The 19,779-nt window shown below is 43.1% G+C and overlaps 1 protein-coding gene across 6 annotated transcripts in view; it reads left to right on the top strand.

Moving 5' to 3' along the window:
• The first annotated feature begins 3,515 nt into the window (after window positions 1-3,515).
• LOC114135354 (plasma membrane calcium-transporting ATPase 1-like) overlaps window positions 3,516-19,779 on the top strand; it is a 66,361-nt gene continuing 50,097 nt past the window's right edge. For 2 of the 6 annotated variants that reach the window (XM_028002594.1, XM_028002589.1), the window contains exon 1: window positions 3,519-4,239. The gene's annotated coding sequence lies outside the window, so the exon portion shown is untranslated. Of the gene's footprint in view, window positions 4,240-18,052; window positions 18,197-19,779 lie in introns of those variants that run through there. The other 4 variants (XM_028002592.1, XM_028002593.1, XM_028002591.1 and 1 more) reach the window with 4 other exon arrangements.

Consider the following 19,779-nt stretch of genomic DNA (forward strand, 5'->3'; position numbering starts at 1 on the left):
GTTCATTTTATGGAATTCTAATGATTAATAAAATGACAAAATTACCATAGATTGCTTAAAATGCAAACATTTACCATATATTCATTATGTGTCTTCATAGACATGAGAAACAGCAGACTTATCTGCTGATGAAATCAACTGTGCTCAGAAAAATAGATAGAAATTTTTATAGTAAAATTTGCAACTCAATGTATACATTTATAAATAGTTCTATTGATAAATAAACTGCAATTACTTTCTAATAAAGTAATGAAATCCTCCTTTATCCTACAGAGCATCTGAGTACAAACCTGCATGAAGCTTCATGAAGCCAACAGAATACAGTGAGAAGAATAATCTATACTTCTGCTTGTAGCCTGTGTGATTTATGACAGAAATTATTCGTAGAGAGTTGAGATTAATGACATTAACTAAAAGCCCTGAGAACAGGATAACAAGTTGTCTGTTGATATTATTTACATATTAAAATACTCTGAAACTTGTCACAATATTTTTATACCCAGAAACAGATTTTTACTGAACAGAACTTCATTTTAGTAGCATTTAAATTATAATGTTGTCCAGCTTATTTGGCCTTGTTGAAGCTTTTAAAAGAAATGTTTAATAATGAGATAACCTCTCTACTGTATTTGCGATAAAATAGATACGAGTAAATTAGAAGTCATCAGGAATTATTTTAGTAACTGCATTAATGACAGGGATGTCCAAAGGGTGGCCTGGGGGCCATTTGTGGCCCTCTGGATCATTTTGTTTGCCCCCTTTGTCCACAATTCAAGAATGGAGTGAGTTTGTGATTAATTTGAGATGTTTCTGTTCTCATTGATTACACTTTGTGAAATCCAGTAAACGCTGCTCAATCTTTGTTGTCAAACACAAAGAAAAAGGCGATAAAAATCGAGAACAAATGAACCAAAAATTACAATTTTAGAAAATACTTGCCTGTCATTTAATACAGCAACTTTGCAGAACCCTATTTATATTTCAGATCATCAATAATAATTTACAGATTTTTATTTTTATTTTTTTTTCCAAAAATGAGCTTTATTAAAATATTGCTTATTTAGTATATCAATGAATATGAGTAAAATTCCATGCAGTCGGCATGATCATTTGTTTTATTGTTTTTTTCAGTTTTTACTTTTTGTCTGTTCAAAATAAATGTATTAAGTAATAATGCTTTTCAATTTTAATAGAAAAAAGTGGCTCTCAAATGCTCTCAACTTTACATTTTTGAGTCTAATGGCAAACCTTTTGGACACTGCTGATATATGAGATACATTTTAATTAGTTTATTTTTAATTTTATTCTCAGAGCTACATTTTAAACATTTAAACTATGGCTGCAGTTGGTGGCGGCCATAGCAGAGAAAGCGGGTAAGGTTGCTCTGTCTAGACTGAAATGAAGCAAGTAAAGTTTTAACTTTTGCATCTGAGGTTTAGGAGGCAAATCCTCTGGTTTAGTTTGTTACCTGGATGGCTAGCCGTCCCGTCTCCAGGGCAGGGCCGTGTCCGATAGAGAGGAGAGAAATGTGAATCTTAATAGGCAAAATTACAAAAACATGGGGCACTGGTAATTTAATCATTTCAATCCAGAAATTATACCTTGGGCCACACTTTTACACTTTAATTTTTTTTTTAAAGGGACAGTATTACGTGTTTTCCAGGCATATAGTATAATAAACTATGTTAAACTTAGCTGATATAAAAGTGATTTATATATCAAATATTGCTTAAAAGAAATTAGATTTCCTGGGCGTGCCGTGGTGGCGTAGGGGTTAGCGCGACCCATATTTGGAGGCCTTGAGTCCTCGACGCGGCCGTCGCGGGTTTGACTCCCGGACCCGAGGATATTTGCCGCATGTCTTCCCCCCTCTCCTTCCCCGTTTCCTGCCAGCCTACTATCATATAAGGGACACTAGAGCCCACAAAAGACCCCCTGGAGGGGTAAAAAAAAAGAAATTAGATTTCCTAATTTAATGCCTTGAAATCTGTCTCTTTAAAATCTCAACATGGCTCCTCTATTAGTCCTTTAACAACGCCCAGCGTTTAGAAGTAGCTCCTAAAATGAGATCAGCAGTTCCACCAGGTGTTTGCTGATTGCTGTTGGCTAGTCTGAAGGAGCTGAGTGGAGGAGGAGCTGCATCTCGAAGGCAGAGCTAGGTCCATCCAGGCATTTTACACAGCTGAATGGTTGCCATGGAGATTAAAGGATTTCTCAAACATGCATGAAAGAGTCAATGCAACACTCCACTATATTTTTAATGAGGGAATAACTTTATAACATGATGGAAAGCTCAAAAAAGTCAGTTTTATATATTACTGTCCCTTTAATATTTCATTTAAGCTTGAAAACTGCTCCACCAGCAGTGGTTCTGCTGGTGGTTCTGCTGGTGGTTCTGCTGTTGGAGCTGCTGGTGATTCTTCTGGTGGTTCTGCTGGTGGTTCTGCTGTTGGAGCTGCTGGTGATCCTGCTGGTGGTTCTGCTGGTGGTTCTGCTGTTGGAGCTGCTGGTGATTCTTCTGGTGGTTCTGCTGTTGGAGCTGCTGGTGGTTCTTCTGGTGGTTCTTCTGGTGTTTCTGCTGGTGCCTCATTTATCATGCAGGAGCAGATGTGATGCTGCAGTCAGAGGAGGAGTGACTGATGTCAGGAGAGATTGTTCCTCCTTCACCAGAAAAGATTAAAATCTTCCTTCTGTGAACAGAACTTTCAAACAATAAAGGTTTTCCATTTAAAAAACAAAGAAAAGCTAAATACGTAGGAATGCTTTCCTTCTGTTGGAGCAGCTGAACCAGCAGAGGAAACACCAGAGCACCAGATTCATCATCTCGCCTGTTATTGTCCAGCAGTGAACCAACGCTGCAGCTCTCTGCCTCTCCATCATTAGCATAGCGTGGGAGCCACAACTGATGGAACGGCCAGTTGGAAGAAATATTCTTTTAATTTATTTATCCACTTTCTATGGCTGCAGAGTGTAAAAAAACCCCAACTAATTTCATCGAGATCCGTCTCCATCTCTGATGACATCATTTTCTATAACTCCACGTTCAAAAGATGAGGCTATTTAATGATATTGTTGTGTTTTCATTAGTAAAATTATGGTTTAACAAACAACAGACATTTAAAGGATGTTTAAGTGTTGTGTAATAATGCAGGAGCAGGTTTGAAAGTTTGATTATGGTAGAAAATGAAAAATAAAACAAAGTGCAAAAAATATAATTTGAGAGCAAATGAAAACAAATTCTTTTTGAGGCAGAATTGAGAAACTACAATACAAAAATAAAATAAATTTAGGGATTTTAATCTACAGTATGGCTCTTACCACTCTAGTATAGATCTGATACTGACCGACGTCTGGTGATGCTAAATTTAGTTCAAAAGGCTTGATGCAATCAAAAAAAAAAAAAAAAAAGAGAGAGAGACAAATATTGATCCCAAAATGCACCACGGCCAAACTGTCAACCATTTCCATCAACCCGGCCAGCCTTCCCCACCTTCAAAACAAACAGAAACAGGGCCACAGGCTGCAACCCTCCTGCATCTTAAATTAAAGGTTAGCGCAACATGAAGCGCCGTTAAGGTGAGCAGGTCAACTGGGGGGTTGACTCCTCTCCCATAACTGGTTAAACCCCCCTGGATGTGGACTAGTTTCGCTTTCCCCCAGCCTGGACTTGCTGTCTCGGTCCAGATGTGCTTCGGTCCGGTTCGGTCCGGGCTAATGGTTTCTGTTTCTTGATCTAATTAACTCCCGGAGCCACCTTAAAAAGCGGGCAGGGTGATCCCGGCCTGGCCCCGCCTCTCGCGGCTCGTGCGGCAGAAGTCGCTCCGGCAGTTTTCCCGGGTCTCTTTCTGGATGTAGTCGTTGTCGGAACCCACTGAGTCCGAAACCCAACAGCACCGCCGCGAACGGGCTCCATTTACCGGATCTGCAGCGCCAGGAGTGGGGAGGTGACTTTTTTTTCAGCCCCTCCTTAACGATTCTTTTCTGGATTCGGTTCGTTTTCGCCCCCAGGACCAGAGTCTGTTCTCCGCTGCTGAAGGAACTGGTTTCAACGTCGGGACGAAGACCAGTTGGAGGTCCCCTCCTTCCTCCTCTTCCTCCTCCTCTTCTTCCTCCCCGCTGCTCGGAGGTTGTTCCACCGCGGAGCCCTGTTGGGAGATGGACCAGCCCCAGTAAGGACGCTGCCCCGCGGTTCGGACTCAGTAGCAGGACGTGATTTGGACCAGAGCTCGCCTGTTGAAGGTACCGTCTAATTCCTGCGCAGTTAAACTTTATGTCCACTTGTGGCTGGAAGACGCGGATCCGACATGTTGAATGTTCTGTTTTGTTCTCTAAATTCTGGAGGGTTTTTTATTGCTAATTATCGAGGCTGTTTGCGCCAGGAAACGGACTCCGGCTGTTTTTCCTCCTTATTATCCGCCTTGGTTATCCACAGGTGTGAAGCCGTGGCGAACCCACTAAGATCCACTTTCACGTCGATCTGGATTCCCGGGTTTTAATCCCGTCTACAGCTGTGGAAACACCGCGGCTCGTTCCCCCCTCCCCCCGCGGCTCCGTGTTCCGGACGGTTAGCTCGGGTACAGCCGCGGCGGTACGTGCCTCCTCCATCCGCAGTCAGAGCTCCATGGAGACCTGCTGCCCGTTCTTTGGGGCTCGGAAACGGACTGACTCGGCCGTTAAAGCCCGTGATCTCCCGGTTTACCCGCACCGCGAGGCGGATGCCGCTATAATGCGTCGAGTTGGTTTTATTATCTGGTTTGAATCATCAAACTTCCATTAAGTGGCCACTTTCCATGAGACTGGCTGGATCAGCGGCTAAAGTTGCTTTTCCATTTCACCCAGGATGTTTCTGTGTCCCACAACCCTGCCGAACTGGGGGAGCTGGTTCCCAGTAACCTGGTTGGGGGTGTTAACTGAGCCGAACGGCGCTGGGTTTGCGGGGAATGTGTTTAAAAGTGGCGCAGTGTGTGGATGGCGCTGCGGGTGTTTTTTTTTCTGGGGGTCTGGAACCAGTTTGCGGGAGTCTCTGGTTTCTCCCGGTGCCACTGGTTGCTCTGAGGACTGCCCGGGTGGATCTGTGGTATCAAGCTGGCTCAGCTCGTCGGGCTGGTCGGAGTGGTTTCCCCCCCAACATCAGGCTCCTGCAGTGGAGGTGGAAAAATCCTCACCTAGTTCGTTTCTTCTAATTAACGGGGCTTTAGCGCATAAAGAGCCGTCCTTACGTCATCCGCCTGGATGGGTGGATGAGGCTCTCTCTTCTCTTTCCTCCCACCTCCTCCCCTCCTCTCCAGCTGGGTGTGTCCCGCCTTATTGCGTTAGGAAGGAGGGGGATCCCGCATCTCGGCTGCGTGACTCCTCCTCGGCTTGTGACCTCCAAGGAGGGCATTGCTGCAGCTTAACCCCCCCCGACAGACATGCAGGCTGCAGAGAGGAATGGAAATGATGCGCATTTGAATCAGATTTGAATGTTTATTTGAAATGTGAAGTCGGAACTGGAGTTCATATCCATAGTTTCCTGGTTGTTTGCTGAGGAATTTCTCGCTGTTTTCTCCCTGAATGTTAATATCTGCAGGTTGGAAAGCAACAATTTCAGCCTGTATCAGGCAAATAAGACAAGAGCTGAGAAGATTCAAATAATCACCTAATTGAATAATCGATTAATCGTAAACTGGAGTATACAGACTCTATTAACACACTCAGAGTAGTAATTAACCAAAAACTATACAAAAATATATATATTTATTGCATTAAAGATTTAGCTTCACCTGGTTTCATATTTTGTAAAAAAATCTTCTATTAATTATTATGACTAATGATAAATTTTGTCCCAGAAGTAATCACGATCTTTGTTTTGAAACCATTTTTAAGTAATATAACAGTAATGACATAGTAATGCAAGAACACCTTATTGATGATCATTTAAATTCTAATAAACGTTTAACACTGCATCTGGAAGACATTTTAAATATCCCAAATAAATAAACAAAACAACAGAAACAACAAATAAAATAAATGAATGGATGCCTGAATCACGTGATTAACTGATTTATTGCCTATTGTGACCAGCCTACTATTAATCACCTTGTTGTATCCTGTTATTAATCGATTATTCAGTACAATAATCCTACACTGCATTGATGTTTAGTCCAGCAGAAAGCGCTTTCTACTGGAGTTTTCCACATGTTGATATTAAAAGGATTTTTCTAACTGCAAATGCATTATTTGCTACAAATAATCAAGGAATGATAAAATGTTTAGGTAACACATTATTTGACGGGGTGTGCATAATACTGACATGATGCTGTCATAAACATGACATAACCTCTGTCATGAATATGAAGGAGTGTTTATGAATGTCTATGACTGTTGTCATGGAGTGTCATTCGGTAAATAATGACACTTTTAATGGAAAGTTGCTCTAAAAATTGCATTAAAAGTGGTAACTTTGTTTTATTTTGTAAATAATTCAACTTTAATGCAAAGTTGGCACTTTTAATGGACTTTCAATTCAAAGGTGTGATGCTCTGGGCTGCTGAAGGATGTGGAGCGAATCCTTCCTGCCAGCTGCATGCTGGGAGTTTGCTGGAGTGGAAACTGGTTTGCTCCAGCAGGGACGGGCCACGCCCACTTCAAGCTTCAGCCCAATAATTTGTTGTGAATTAATTATAAACATGATAAAAAAAAATGTACCATCAGGGTCAATTTAAATGATAATTGCATCAATTAATATTTGTTAATATTCAGTATGGCTGTGCAATGAATTAATTTTAGCCTTTAATGGAATTTGCTGTTTATGAAGATTAAATTCTGGAAAATCAGAGTTTATTTATTATTTTTCACCACGGTTCAGAGTGATATCAGGGCGCCATCTCAGATTACAGCTTTTACGTAGTTAGACTTTGAGTGCAGCTCAACTCCCAGAAAGCATGATTGAAAAAAAGGTTTTGAAAATATTTATATTTATTTGTTTATTTAAAGGAGTGGACTGATTTCAGTTTTCTGATCGATCTTTAAAAAGCCTGATCTGCCGATTCCGATTTTAACAGCCTTGATTTTGTCTGAAATGTTGCTAAATATAGCAAGAAAGTAGCTGAGTAGGTAACAGTTGGATGATTATTAACTGTGAATGTGTAGAGATGACCTGGTGGACCGGTCTGTCAGTCAAACCTGGTTCTGGTTCTGGATCTCCAGTTCATAAACTCCTCTCTGTGTGAATCCTCTCTGCTGTCTGTCCTGCAGGTCCATGTTGCTCTGAATGCATCTCTCTAAAGTTGCGTACCGTTTCGTGGCGTTAGCTCCAGGCTAGCTGGCCTACATGCTAACCAGAACTGATTGATCTGGAACCAGTTTCTGCTTCAAACTGGGCTGCAGTTTCCATCATTAACAAGCCGTACCGACAAAATCCTGACTAGATTTTGTCTAGTCAGAATCATCTGATAATACACCTGAAATCTTAAGTTTCGTCTGAAAACAGCAGATTTTACAGGATTAGTTGGTTGCAGTGATTTTCCTCCACTGATCAGTTTGGATCAATATCCAACTTTAGTGTTGGCTGCAGCGGTGAGGAGCGGTTCTGGTAGTCGGTCCGGTCCGGCAGTGAACCCGCTGCAGCTCCATCATTACCATAGTGTGGGAGCCTCAACTGATGCAGCGGCCAGTTGGAAGAAATCTTCTTTTAATTTCTTTATCTGCGCTTGCAAAATGAAAAACATCTCCTCTTCGTCGACGTCCGCCTCCATCTGTGATGAGCGATGAAGTCATCTCCTCCATGCTGAACGTCTCACATTAAACTGCTGCTGCAAAAATCATTTTAATCTGAAAAATACCTTTAAAACAAACAGTTAGATGTCTGACGTTATAAATACTATTTAGCATGAATTTTATAGTTTACTCAACTCTTTACTGCAGATTTGAAGCAAATAATACATAATCAGAAATAAAGTTTATTTCAGGGTGCAGTTCTGGTCCAGTTGGGTGGAACCAGAACCGAACCAGACGGAGCTGTGCAGTCTGCATGGTTTGACTCCAGCTATGGGTAAATGGTTAACTAGAATGATTTAGAGTGGTTGCTGCATAATGAGATGAATGTTTAACCAGTTTCAACTTGTGACTTTCCATTCAGACATGGAACAAGATTCTGACAATAAATCAAATCAGCAGGTTATGACTTCATATTCTGTTGGTTTATTTCAGCTTTCAGTGTTTTCACTTCACAAGTTGAGGAAAATCTGAATATTGATACCGAACTGAGAACAGTCTTCACTGCAGTCAGCTAGATATTTAAATATTGTCCCTTCCGGCTCTCTGTAGCTGACATATTTAGTGACACGTTTTGTTTACGAGGGGATCAAGTTGTTACAAAGCTCTTTTATTTTTATTTTTTAGCTGAAATCTGTTTTATTTTTTTAAAATTTTTCTGCATGTTCGTTCTTTCTATTTAAACCCAACTGCAGTCAGACTTCCATGTAAACAGTTTCTGATCCCAAAACAATTCGCATGCGCAGAAGAAGAACGTAGCCGTCACCCAGCAGCGTTCTGTTTACGGCAGTAAAGATGGCCGCCGCCGTCTATTGATGGATTTTAAAGTTGTTCAGAGCAGACAGCATGGTCACCAGCTCAGAACCAGACAAAGAAAGATGATAAAATTTACCATCAGAATTATGTTGTGTCTCATATCAATGATGTAAAAGATAAAATCCGACATGACCTTTCAGTCTGCAGACATTTTGAAAACTGTTTAGCTCCACATCTGGAAGTGGAACAGATCGGATTGCTTTTGGGTGAAAAAGTCTTCATTTGTGTTACGCTAGCCAGCCTGAGTTGTTCCAGGAGAAATGTTAATCAGAAGCAACTTTTCAGTCAAACTTTCCTGTTGGGGTGGAAACAAAGATCTTTTTCCTAGAAGCTGGATGGAGTTCTCATTATCTGGGTTTTGTTTATGAACCCAAAGCAGAGAGAGTCAGTCTGTTTTTAATGTTATTTATTGCTTTCATTTCCGTGAGTGAACAACAATCCAACCTGGATCAGACTTCGGTCACCAGGGCAACCTATAGATGGGGTGTGACCACTCATTAACTCGACCAGTTAGAGTTGAGTTAGTGCCGTTAACATAAGAATACAGTGAGACGGTCATGAGAAACAATCGCTGGTTCTGAATGTGAAGAACTTGGGTCAGCTGACCCGTTAATGATTTACGTCTCAATATTTCCATTACTTTCTATTTTCACATCAAACAGAGACTGATGGGAGAAAATGAAGAGGAGTGATGAAGATGAGGGTTAGCTGGAGCAATAATAATATATGAGCTGCATGGTTCATATCAGACTGAGCTGTAATGCTGCATGTAGAGCTGCATGTAGAGCATGCAGCTCTACATGCAGCGGTGATGTACTGTAGATGGGCTGTTGAAGCATTAACTTTGTTTCCATCCAGTTGTCATGAGAATTTTAAGGAAACTTTTGAAATGTCACATAAAAGGAAAATGTGAGTTAGTCGTGTTTCCATCTGCTGGTTTGGAGTGAATCAGCCAGACAACGCAGAATGTGATGTCATCAGATGTTGGCGCTACGCATGGCTGGAGCAAACAGGAAGTAGAAGTTGCTAACACTCAGCGTTCCTCCCACCCCAGCCTGGAGTTCCTCTCGCTTGGCTACAATCCTCCCATCCTGGAGGTTTTTACGTTTTCAGAGTTTGGTGCCTCTGGTAAGGCACAGACATACCAGGGACTGGGAAAGTTTGCTTCGTCAGAACTTATCACGCAAATAGTTTTGGATTAACTCCTTTTTGGGAAAGCCAAAAACCACATCACATGAGCAAAATACTTTTCTTTTTAAATTGAGGAAGTTGTTTAGAATTTTGCCTATGCTTCAAAATATTGATGGAAACTTGGCTATTGAGAGGCTGAAGGCAGCTGATCCTCAGAAAGGAAACGCTGAGTCATGTTTACCTGCAGACAGAAGCTGCTGCTGCTGAGGAGGAGCACAGGAAGTGACATGTGCTGACTCGATGTCTCTGTCTTCCTAATGTCCTGCTGGATGCTCAGGTGTCTTCATGTTTCCCTGTGATCTGCAGCTGCTCTGTTAGATGCTCCAGATGGTCTGAAACCAAGAATCAACACTTCACCAGCTCACTGACAGCTTAACTCACTCGCTTCCAATCATTTTGCACCAGGAAACTCTAATAGTCATGAGTTTCCTGAGTCCATATGATGGTTCTGGTGATGTTCCTCCAGTCTGGTTCAGGCTGCATCGTTCCCACCAGCCCTGGTCAATCAGCTTTAATCAACTCTAGTCCGTTAGTCTGGTTCAGTTGTTGGGGAGTTGTGAATCCTAATTGAACTCTGATGCAGACCAAAAAACTGAACTCTGGTCCGCCTACAAATGTCGGTCTGGGTTCAGTTGTAGTGAACTCTGGTTTGGTTTGAATACATATATGAAAGCCATTCGGACTGGAAACCGCTCCAAAACCAGGAAATGAACTACTGCGCAGAGCATTCTGGGAAAATAAGTCCAAATCAACCGTGATAGAGCTGCACAGTGGCGCAGCTGGTAGCACTGTTGCCTTGCAGCAAGAAGGTCCTGGGTTCGATTCCCGGCCGGGGTCTTTCTGCATGGAGTTTGCATGTTCTCCCTGTGCATGCGTGGGTTCTCTCCGGGTACTCCGGCTTCTTCCCACAGTCCAAAAACATGACTGTCAGGGTAATTGGTCTATCTAAATTCTCCCTAGGTGTGTGTGCATAGTTGTTTGTCCTGTATGTCTCTGTGTTGCGCTGCGACAGACTGGCAACCTGTCCAGGGTGTACCCCGCCTCTCGCCCGGAACGTAGCTGGAGAGGCACCGGCAACCCTCCCAACCTCATTAGGGACAAGGGTGAACAGAAAATGGATGGATGGATCAACCGTGATGGCCTACCACTAGCCGGAGAAATGGCTCCTGGTCTTTAACCAAAGTCAGACGTGAATCTTCTAACCTCTAAAATCTGTCGCCACGCCATGTTTTTAATGTTTCGTGAAGAAGGAAGCTTAAAATAATGTTTGAACATTTAGATATTATTTCCTCTTTCTGTTGGAAGCGACTAATGATCAGTCTGACTTGATTCCTTCAGAGGCTCCACTGACCTTTGACCTCCTGGGACTTTGATCACTTTCATGGTCAGTGTCTTTTCTCTGTAAAAGGAATGGAAAATGCAGAGCTCAGTTAGTGATTAAAGTTTGAATTAGACCTGCAGACCTGATAAAATGTCTAAAGGTGCAGTCAGTGCGTGATTTACAATCTGTAGTAAAGAAATTGGAACAATGGTTGACTTGCAGACTTTCTTCCATGATTTACTTTCTTTATCTTTGAGTCCAGCCCATTGATTAAGAACCACACACAAAGATAAAACGCATGATTTTCCTGCCCTCTTGACCTCTATTTGGAACCTGTGGAAATATTTCTACATCGTAAACTGTTTAAAAATGAGTATACAGTCTAGATTACTCTAGATCTTTCAGGATTATACAACTTAAAATTAAAGTTATCTAAATTTAACAGAAGGCAAAAAAGTTTAGGAATGTCCCTAAATATCAAGTAATTTATTGTTTGATGAGTTGCAATATTTAACATGAAGAAAGTAGACATTTTAATCTGGATAATTATGGAAATAATATGCTGAGCAGAAACAGGAAGTGTCCTCAGTAATTGTTCCAAACGGTAAGGAATTGATATTAAAGTGCAAGCTGTTGGACAGGAAGTGATGCAGCTGCTCTCTTTCTCTCTTTTTTTTAGCAACAAGTTGTTTAATTTTAATGATTTTTGTTCTTTTGCATGAGAAGAAAGTAATTTCAGTGATTAAGATTAATATAGCACATGGCCATTTTACTGCTGTTATGTTTCCTTCTTTTTTGCAGCTTTTACAATGTTGCAAAAAAAAACATGCAATTTGAGCATTTTTCCATTGCTGGCTCAGAGTGAATCAACCAGACTGACCAGAGCGTGATGTCATCAGAAACTGCACATGACTGCAATAAACAGGAAGTATAGGTTGAAACTGGCACGGAGCAGAGAGAGAGTTCGGTTGCTCTGGTAAGGCAGGAGTGGATGTGAATGTTTGCTACATCAGGACCTAATTACCACATCTGTTTCCATCTCCCCTCAGCGTGTTAACTCTTTATTATAATGAAAAACCAGAAACCAACTCAACCAAGAGTAAAAAAAAATTGAGTTTTGCCTTTTCTGAAGCGATCCTTCAGAATGTGTATGTGTTTCCATACACATTCTGTATGTGTTTCCACATACAGATACGGTGTGTCAGTGTGACACACTGACACATCGGTCAGTGTGTCAGTATTTCCTGTTTGGACCGAAACAGTGGCAGAGTGTTTAAACGTGGTGGAACATGAAGGCCGCCCCAGAGAGGGAGGAAGGAATCCCGGCCCTGAGCCGCATCCAGCAGCACTCTGCCTCTCATGCTAGTTAGCATTAATTATTAATGCAGCGCTGCAGCTATATTTAAGATGGGGAAGCTCCGCAGAGTCCTATGATGGAGTGCTTGGCCTTCATTATTATTTCATGGCAGAGCGGGGCTCCCCTGCTTGTTGCTCTGCCAGCTGGGCTCCACACTCACCCACTGACTCTTCCCACCAGTCCCATGGTGGAAGTGGGTTCTGTTCCACTACACATGATGATATGATTACATACAGCTAGGCCTGGATGATAAATTATCGAGGTAATCACAGGGTTTCCCCCAGAAAACTAGCTAAGCCCAGTGTTAACAGTCCTAGGACAGTCATCCAACAGCCCACCGTGTGTTTTTGGGTTTTTTTTTACCCCTCCAGGGGGTCTTTTGTGGGCTCTAGTGTCCCTCATATGAAAGTAGGCTGAAGGAGAGGGGGGAAGAGAAAGGGGGGGAAGACATGCGGCAAATATCGTCGGGTCCGGGAGTCAAACCCGCGACAGCCGCGTCGAGGACTCAATGCCTCCAAACATGAGTGGCGCTAACCACTACGCCGCCACGGCACGCCCAGCCCGCCTTGTTTTTACTTAAAAAATGTTTAATGTTGACAGGAAATTTTTAAAATATCACCTGTTGTGGTATTGGAAGACATTATTAACAATACTTAAACACCATATACAAATAGTCTTTAAAAGACAAAAATATAAATAAAAACACTAAAATAAATAAACTAAGGATTATTAGCCTGGTGGGGGGCCAAGTAAAACCTGGCGGCCTGCCAGGCTTATAATACACTGGGCAAAACAATGAATCATGATAAACAATAACATTGTTGTTTTAAGACAATGTTTCTCGTTGTGAATGGTTCTGGTTCTGGACCTGTCCCCCAGCTGATGTCCAGCTGGATGGATGATTGTAACTGAACTATCTGAATTCGTCCTCCTGACACACACTTACATAACGACTGTGTGTGTGTTGGCAGGTGTTCAGTGGGTGGTAGTGTGGCTGTGCACACACACACACACGTACGTGTGTGTGTGTGTGTGTGGGGGGGGGGGGGGTTAGTCGTGCCGTCTCATTAGATCAAGTCGCTGATCTAATCAGCTTCAGCTTTCATCGTTTCCCAGTAACTTTGCTTCTAAATCAGTTGCTTAAAGATTCAATTCAGCCATAATCACATTTGTTTACTCGTTTGGGTTTTATTAGAGACTAACAAACATTGGCAGGCTGCGGGCGCAGGCAGCAAGCCGGCCTGCAGCAGCGGGTGGGGGTGGGGTGCACAGAGCCTTTATTAAACGAATGAAGGTCCAGATTCACACTGAGCAGAAATTATTATTATCGGCTGAAAGTTTTCATGAGGTGGTCGGCAGAAACTTATTCTTTGGGTAAGACGCTGCCTACAAATGCTGTCTCCGCTGGACACTGGCTGGTTTAATGGAATCATTATTGATTGACCAGTAAATCTGTAGCGTTTGATCATTAATCTCATTAATCATCATGAGAAGATCCTGTTGCTGCTTCAACAATAATCCCAGAAGCAAAGGCGTGAACCGGATCCGTCCCATCCGGAACCAGAGGTCTGACCCGGAACCAGAGGTTGGCCGACTGGGCCAAGGTCGACATGTTTCACTGCAGGAGTTTCACACTCTACTGTTGCAAACAGAGATTTCACCACAGCGATGTTGCAGCAACAGCGCATCCTGCAGCGTTTTCATCACCTGCAGGCAGATGGACGCTGAGGCTCATATTAATATCTGCATTGGTCCACATATTGAAAAAAATTCTAGACCGAGTGTCAGTGACAATAAGCCCTATCTATTCAGTCTAATTCTATGCTTTGTTCTCTGAGCAACAACATGATTTATTATGTATTTTACATTATATTTAGAATTTCTAAGTGCACTTGCTGAACTATTGGATAGGTTTGTTGCAGTTTATTTTTGCATTTGCTGTTCTATTCCTAACTGCACCAACTGAACAAATTAAAGTTGTTTTTAGATGTGTTTGCTTGTGAAGCTGTCGGTGTGTTTAAGTGTACTCTACCAGGGCAGTTATAAAATAAGTTTGTAATACAATACATTGGTATTTGTATAACATATGTGCAAAAAGAAAAAATCCTTTCTAGGAACTTTTCTGAGGTCATCAAATGGATCTATTGACTAAATTGTTTCAACTTTTAAAATGTGTTTAGAAACTAAAACATGAAAAATGAAGAACCAGAGTATCTGTGTGAAGACTTGACTGAACCAGTGACTGGAGCTTCACGCTAGGCTAGCAGGTTTTATGCTTGGTGTTTACAGAGTTTCATGCTAGGCTAGCAGGTTTTATGCTTGGTGTTTACAGAGCTTCATGCTAGGCTAGCAGGTTTCATGCTAGGTGATTTGAGAGCTTCATGCTAGGCTAGCAGGTTTCATGCTACGTGTCTAGAGATTTCTGAGCATTTAGTGAATTTTTAGGTAAATCCAGCAGCTGAAGCTTCTTCAGATCTTCATCCTTTAGAGAGGAAGGACGTTTCTCTGCTTTGCTCCAGACTCACTCTCCTTTTCTCAGTGCTCTAACTTTAACTGCTGTTTGTCACCTCATGGAGCTGCTACCGTTGGTGTGTTAATTATGGGTGCAGAAAGGTGCTGACAGCTGCTGTGAACATGTCTGACGGGTTTGTGGTTCTGGTTCAGACTGCAGCGCCTCTCCTTCTTGGAGACGCGTTTCCAGAAATGAAGCTTGTTAATGTCTGTGTGAAGATGGAAAACGATCCATTTTCTGCTGCCTCTGTCTCATCATCCTGAGCTCTTCAGGCTCAGTCTGAGGTCAGAAGCAGCTGAATAGGGAAGCTGTCAGAGTTCACAGCTGTTCATTATTATTAACATCTCACCTTGCTGTATTCTGTTAAAGAAGAAATATTTTATCTTCTGAAAATGTTTCTGTCTAGGTTTAAACCGCCTCTCACTGAGAAGTTATTTATTATTAAAACCAGTTTTCAGATTTTGGCTTTCAGCTTGTATTAAAGATAAAAACATCTTCAGTTCTTCCATGCAGTGAAGATGTTCTCTGATTGGTGCAGCATCTCCTCTGACTCTAGAAGACCTTAGAGCTGCCGCCATGTTGGAACCCAGAGGAACCAACCAGACTGGCCCTGGTTCCTGCTGGGGGTTCTGTTGGACCAGAGGACACGAGACAGTAGTCCTCTGGTCTAACAGAGAGGAGGACTACTGTCCTTTAAATGGGTAGTATTATGTAAAGTCTAGTTGTTGAACTTTGCATTATGTTATAATGTTAATCCCTGGAGTGTTGCTTTGATTCTTTCATGCATGTTTGAGAATCCTTTGATCTCCATGGCAACCAGTCAGCTGTGTAAAACATTTGGCTGGACCTAGCCTGGCCTTCGAGGTGCAGCCCCTCCTCGGAGATGCAGTTTTCAAGCTTCTGCCTCACAAAGCAATCTTCCCCCACTCAACTCCTTCCGACTAGCCAGCAACAATTAGCAAACACCTGATGGAGCTGCTGAGCTCATTATAGGAGCTACTTCTCAAAGTAACGCTGGTAAAAACGTTGTTAAAGGGTTAATAGAGGAGCCATGTTGTGACGACTTCCTGAATGAGTAGTTTCAAAAACAGCAGGAGCTTCTTAAAGAGACAGAGGCCCTGTTTTAAGGTGTTACATTGTGAAGTCAAATTTCTTATCTCAAAGAACTTTCTAACAACCTAAGGTAACACAGTTGTGCTATAAAATGATTCTGTGTCTGGAAAACACATAATTCTGCCACTTTAACGCCTCCAGGACAGAGTCTGGGATCCTCTATCTGTCTGTGTGTATTTTTAGTCAGGCAGCTTACTGGGCATTCCTGTGCAGCATGTTAACAGCTGATAAAGAGAGAGAGGAGCAGAGATTAGAGATAGAGTGGAGTCCAGTTGTTTCCTCCACAGCTGATCTGCATGTTCATTCTAATGATTTTTAAATCAGAGTTCTGCTGTGAGATCCTCTACCGGTCCTTGTGATGGACCCAACCGGAACCTGGGTGGTTTCCTCTGGTCGGTTTCCTCTGGTCGGGTTCACTTCCTGCTCCTCTGGCAGCCAGCAGGTGTTTGTGGTTTGGGTCGAATTTAACTTCCTGGTTCTGTTCCTCAGACTAAGGTTCACGCTGGCGCAAAACCAGACATGGCTCAGACAGAAATAGGCTGGACTCTGGTTACCTTCCGTGGTTTAGTTTTTACAGAAACTGGTTCGTAGCAGGACAGATGTTCTGATTCTGGTTCCTGGTCTGAACCGAACCTCGAGGAGAACCATCGTGTTTCTCTTCTCTCCAGATCTCTCTAGCTGCTAATGCTAGGTATGCTAATGCTAGGTAAGCTAACTGCTAACAAGATGTGGGCTGGGCTCAGAAGGTCGGCTTAACGTACCAGCCTGGACCATCAGAACCGGACCTGATGGTCCTTTTACACTCAGAACAACTGATGCTGAGACACAACTTCCTTCAGACCATCACAATAAGAGCTGAAACCTACATGCTGGACTGAAGTTGATTCACACATCTGGCAGCTTCTTCTCTTTCAAGATCCGATTTGGTTCTGATCCAACGGGCTTCAGTGTGACTGTAAATCTAACAGTGATTCAGCATGATGCTGTCTCTGCCTGGTTCTCCTCTGGTTGGACCTGCGGTCGCTTTCTACTGTAGTCTACATGGAACTCAGCTGCAGTCCGACCCACTTTCTGGTCCGGAAAGTTCTGGTGGTAGTCATGTGACTGGTCACGTGTTCTGTATAAACCGTCATGGTGCTGCTGAGTCACTTCTTTATTCAGAACAATTTTACCATTTGAGATGTAGATAATCTGATCAGCTGATCCAATCAGAACCATTTAAGTCCAGTCCTATATTCTGATGAGAGACTCCAGTCTCTGCTGGGTGTTTGAGCTGTTTTGGCTCGAGTTCTGGACTTTGGACGGGGAGTACTTTCTATGTGGAGTATGTACTGTATTTATTAAATATCTGCTGCTGGTGGCCCAGGTTGTTCGGATACAGAGAAAACTTGCGATAAAGTCCAGATGTTACAGTAGAGTCTCCAGGTTCTACCGGGTTCTCCTGATTGTGTTAAATGCTGCAGGGAGGAGCTCTGGTTGGTAATTAGAGAGTCTAAAGACTGGATCTTTATTTCTGCTGCAGAATGCTGAATGCGCTGATCAATGTTCCAGAAATAATTCTGGTTCTGGTTTTGTTCACGATCCTGTCCAGATCTTCATGACGTTTCTGCCACGTTTTCGCCGTGAAGCTTGAGTCTGTGTGTGTTTGGGCCGCTGGGCTCTTCCTGTGATCATGTGGCTGGGAAGAGTCACGAGACGAGTCGGTCGGGTCAGGTCGGCTGGAGAACCCTGCTGACACTCGGTTCTGGTTCCTGTTCAGATCGCCAATGCTGCACAGACTCCCTACTGCGGTTTGCTTCTACCTTCCTGTCAGCTTGTTGTCACGGTGACCACAGGTGCAGCCAGCAGGAACCTGCTGCTGACGGCTCCGGGCCCCTCCAGGTCTGGTTCTGGACCCGGTTCCGGTCCAGGTCCCTGTCCCGTAGAGCCGACAGTGCAGTGGGAATGGGTCAGAGGAATGCAGTTCAGTTCTGTGTTTGTGTTGCAGTCGGGACGTGGCTGCGTTTGGACACGGTGACCGAGTCCAATCAGGCAGTCATCCATCAGCGCCGACGCTGGTTCTGATCCGAATGCTCAGTTGCAGAAGAGGCTCCGGGACAGGAGGACAGAGGGAGATGAACCGGAGCCGCTGGTAGGAAACATCCCTCCTCCTCTGGTCCGGTCCGGTCTGGTTTTGTGGTCCGGTCCGGTCTGGTGTTCTGGTCCGGTCTCACTGGGACAGATCAGCAGCTCAGAGAAACTCAAGAGGCTCAGAGTTGAACAGGAAAAACAGAACAGGGTGTGTTTCACTCTCTGTTAATGTGAGCATATGGAACATTTCCCACTGTGTGTAGGTGTGGGTGTGGGGGCGTGTGTGTGCGTGTGTAGGCATGCGTGTGTGTGTAGGTGTGTGTGTGGTCTTGTTTCTGCTTTCAGAAGCTTCAGGACGTGATTCTGTTTGTGAATCTCAGCTGTTTTGGTTTCTATCTGCAGGGTTTCTGTTTTTCTCCTGAACTTGTTTTTAATTCAGACCCAAACCCAAATACCTCTAATCACTTCCTCCTAAACCTTCTGCATGTTTCTACTTTTTCTCTGACGTCCTTCCTCTCATCAGTTTCTGGTTTCCTAAAATGTCACCAGGGGGAAACTATATAAATAACGTCATTTTCACATGTTGAGCCCTTTTTCTACTGTTTGTTGTTTATTAGACGTTTGATCAAAGTTTCTAGGAGGAAAATATTAGACTTTGAGGACAGGAAGCGGAACTTTGGAATAAACTGTCTTCTCCCACTTCAAAATAAGAGCATGGATATAAACATCTAACCACTTGACGAATTCTGAAGAGTCGATAACTAAAACTGCAACACAGATGTTGAATTTATTCAAATGAAAGTTTTCAGAACAGCCAAGTAAATTAGAATTTATCTGGAAAAATAATTTAGGGGAAGCTAAGTGCGCACAGTTAGCAAAAAGCTAAAGCGTTAAGCAAAAAATAAGCGTATTAGCCTCAGTGTGGCCACCAGTAGATGCCATGATGAGCTGGTGCTGATTCCTTCCTGGTGGCCCGTCTGACTTGAAGCCTGCTGCGGATCAGGAACATAACTGCTGGATAATTCAGATCATGATTTGTTTTTGTTCTCCCTCCCAGCTGATCATGTGTGAGTAAAGTTGAAGAACTTCCATTAGTTTCAGATGCAAAACGCTGCGATGTGAATCTGAATCGATTATTGCAGTAACATGACCTGCTGCCTGTCTGCTGTTGGAAATTGATCATGAATCGGTTCCAGTGTGCGGTTCTTCAGGAACCCATTCGGTCTTCATTCTAAGCTAATGAGACACGTCGTTATGTTTATTTATCTATTATTTTGACCTGAACTCGACCTGTGAATTCAGTTCTGTGCCCAGCGGGTTCCTGCAGCTACATTTGTCTGGCTGTGAGAGAGTCAAACATGTTTCCTTTGTCACCTTCGTAGATCGCATTCCTCCTGTGAATGCGCCTGTCACACAGCCTGCACCCCTCCCACTCAGTCATATCAATGGCAGCTTGTGTTTTGTGCGTTCACATGTTCTGCGCTCTCTGACACCAAACATTCCTGGGATTCAGGCTGACACATTGTCCCACTGGTCCTCAGCCCAACAAACAGCAGACTGTGAGGCTTTTTTTCCGCTCTGCTCTCAGTCACAAGATGCTCCACCAACAGTCATCTGAGCCTGAGTAATGTGCTGCTAAGGGCT

This window comes from Xiphophorus couchianus, chromosome 20 (genome assembly GCF_001444195.1).
Source record: "Xiphophorus couchianus chromosome 20, X_couchianus-1.0, whole genome shotgun sequence".
Classification (NCBI taxonomy): Eukaryota; Metazoa; Chordata; class Actinopteri; order Cyprinodontiformes; family Poeciliidae; genus Xiphophorus; species Xiphophorus couchianus.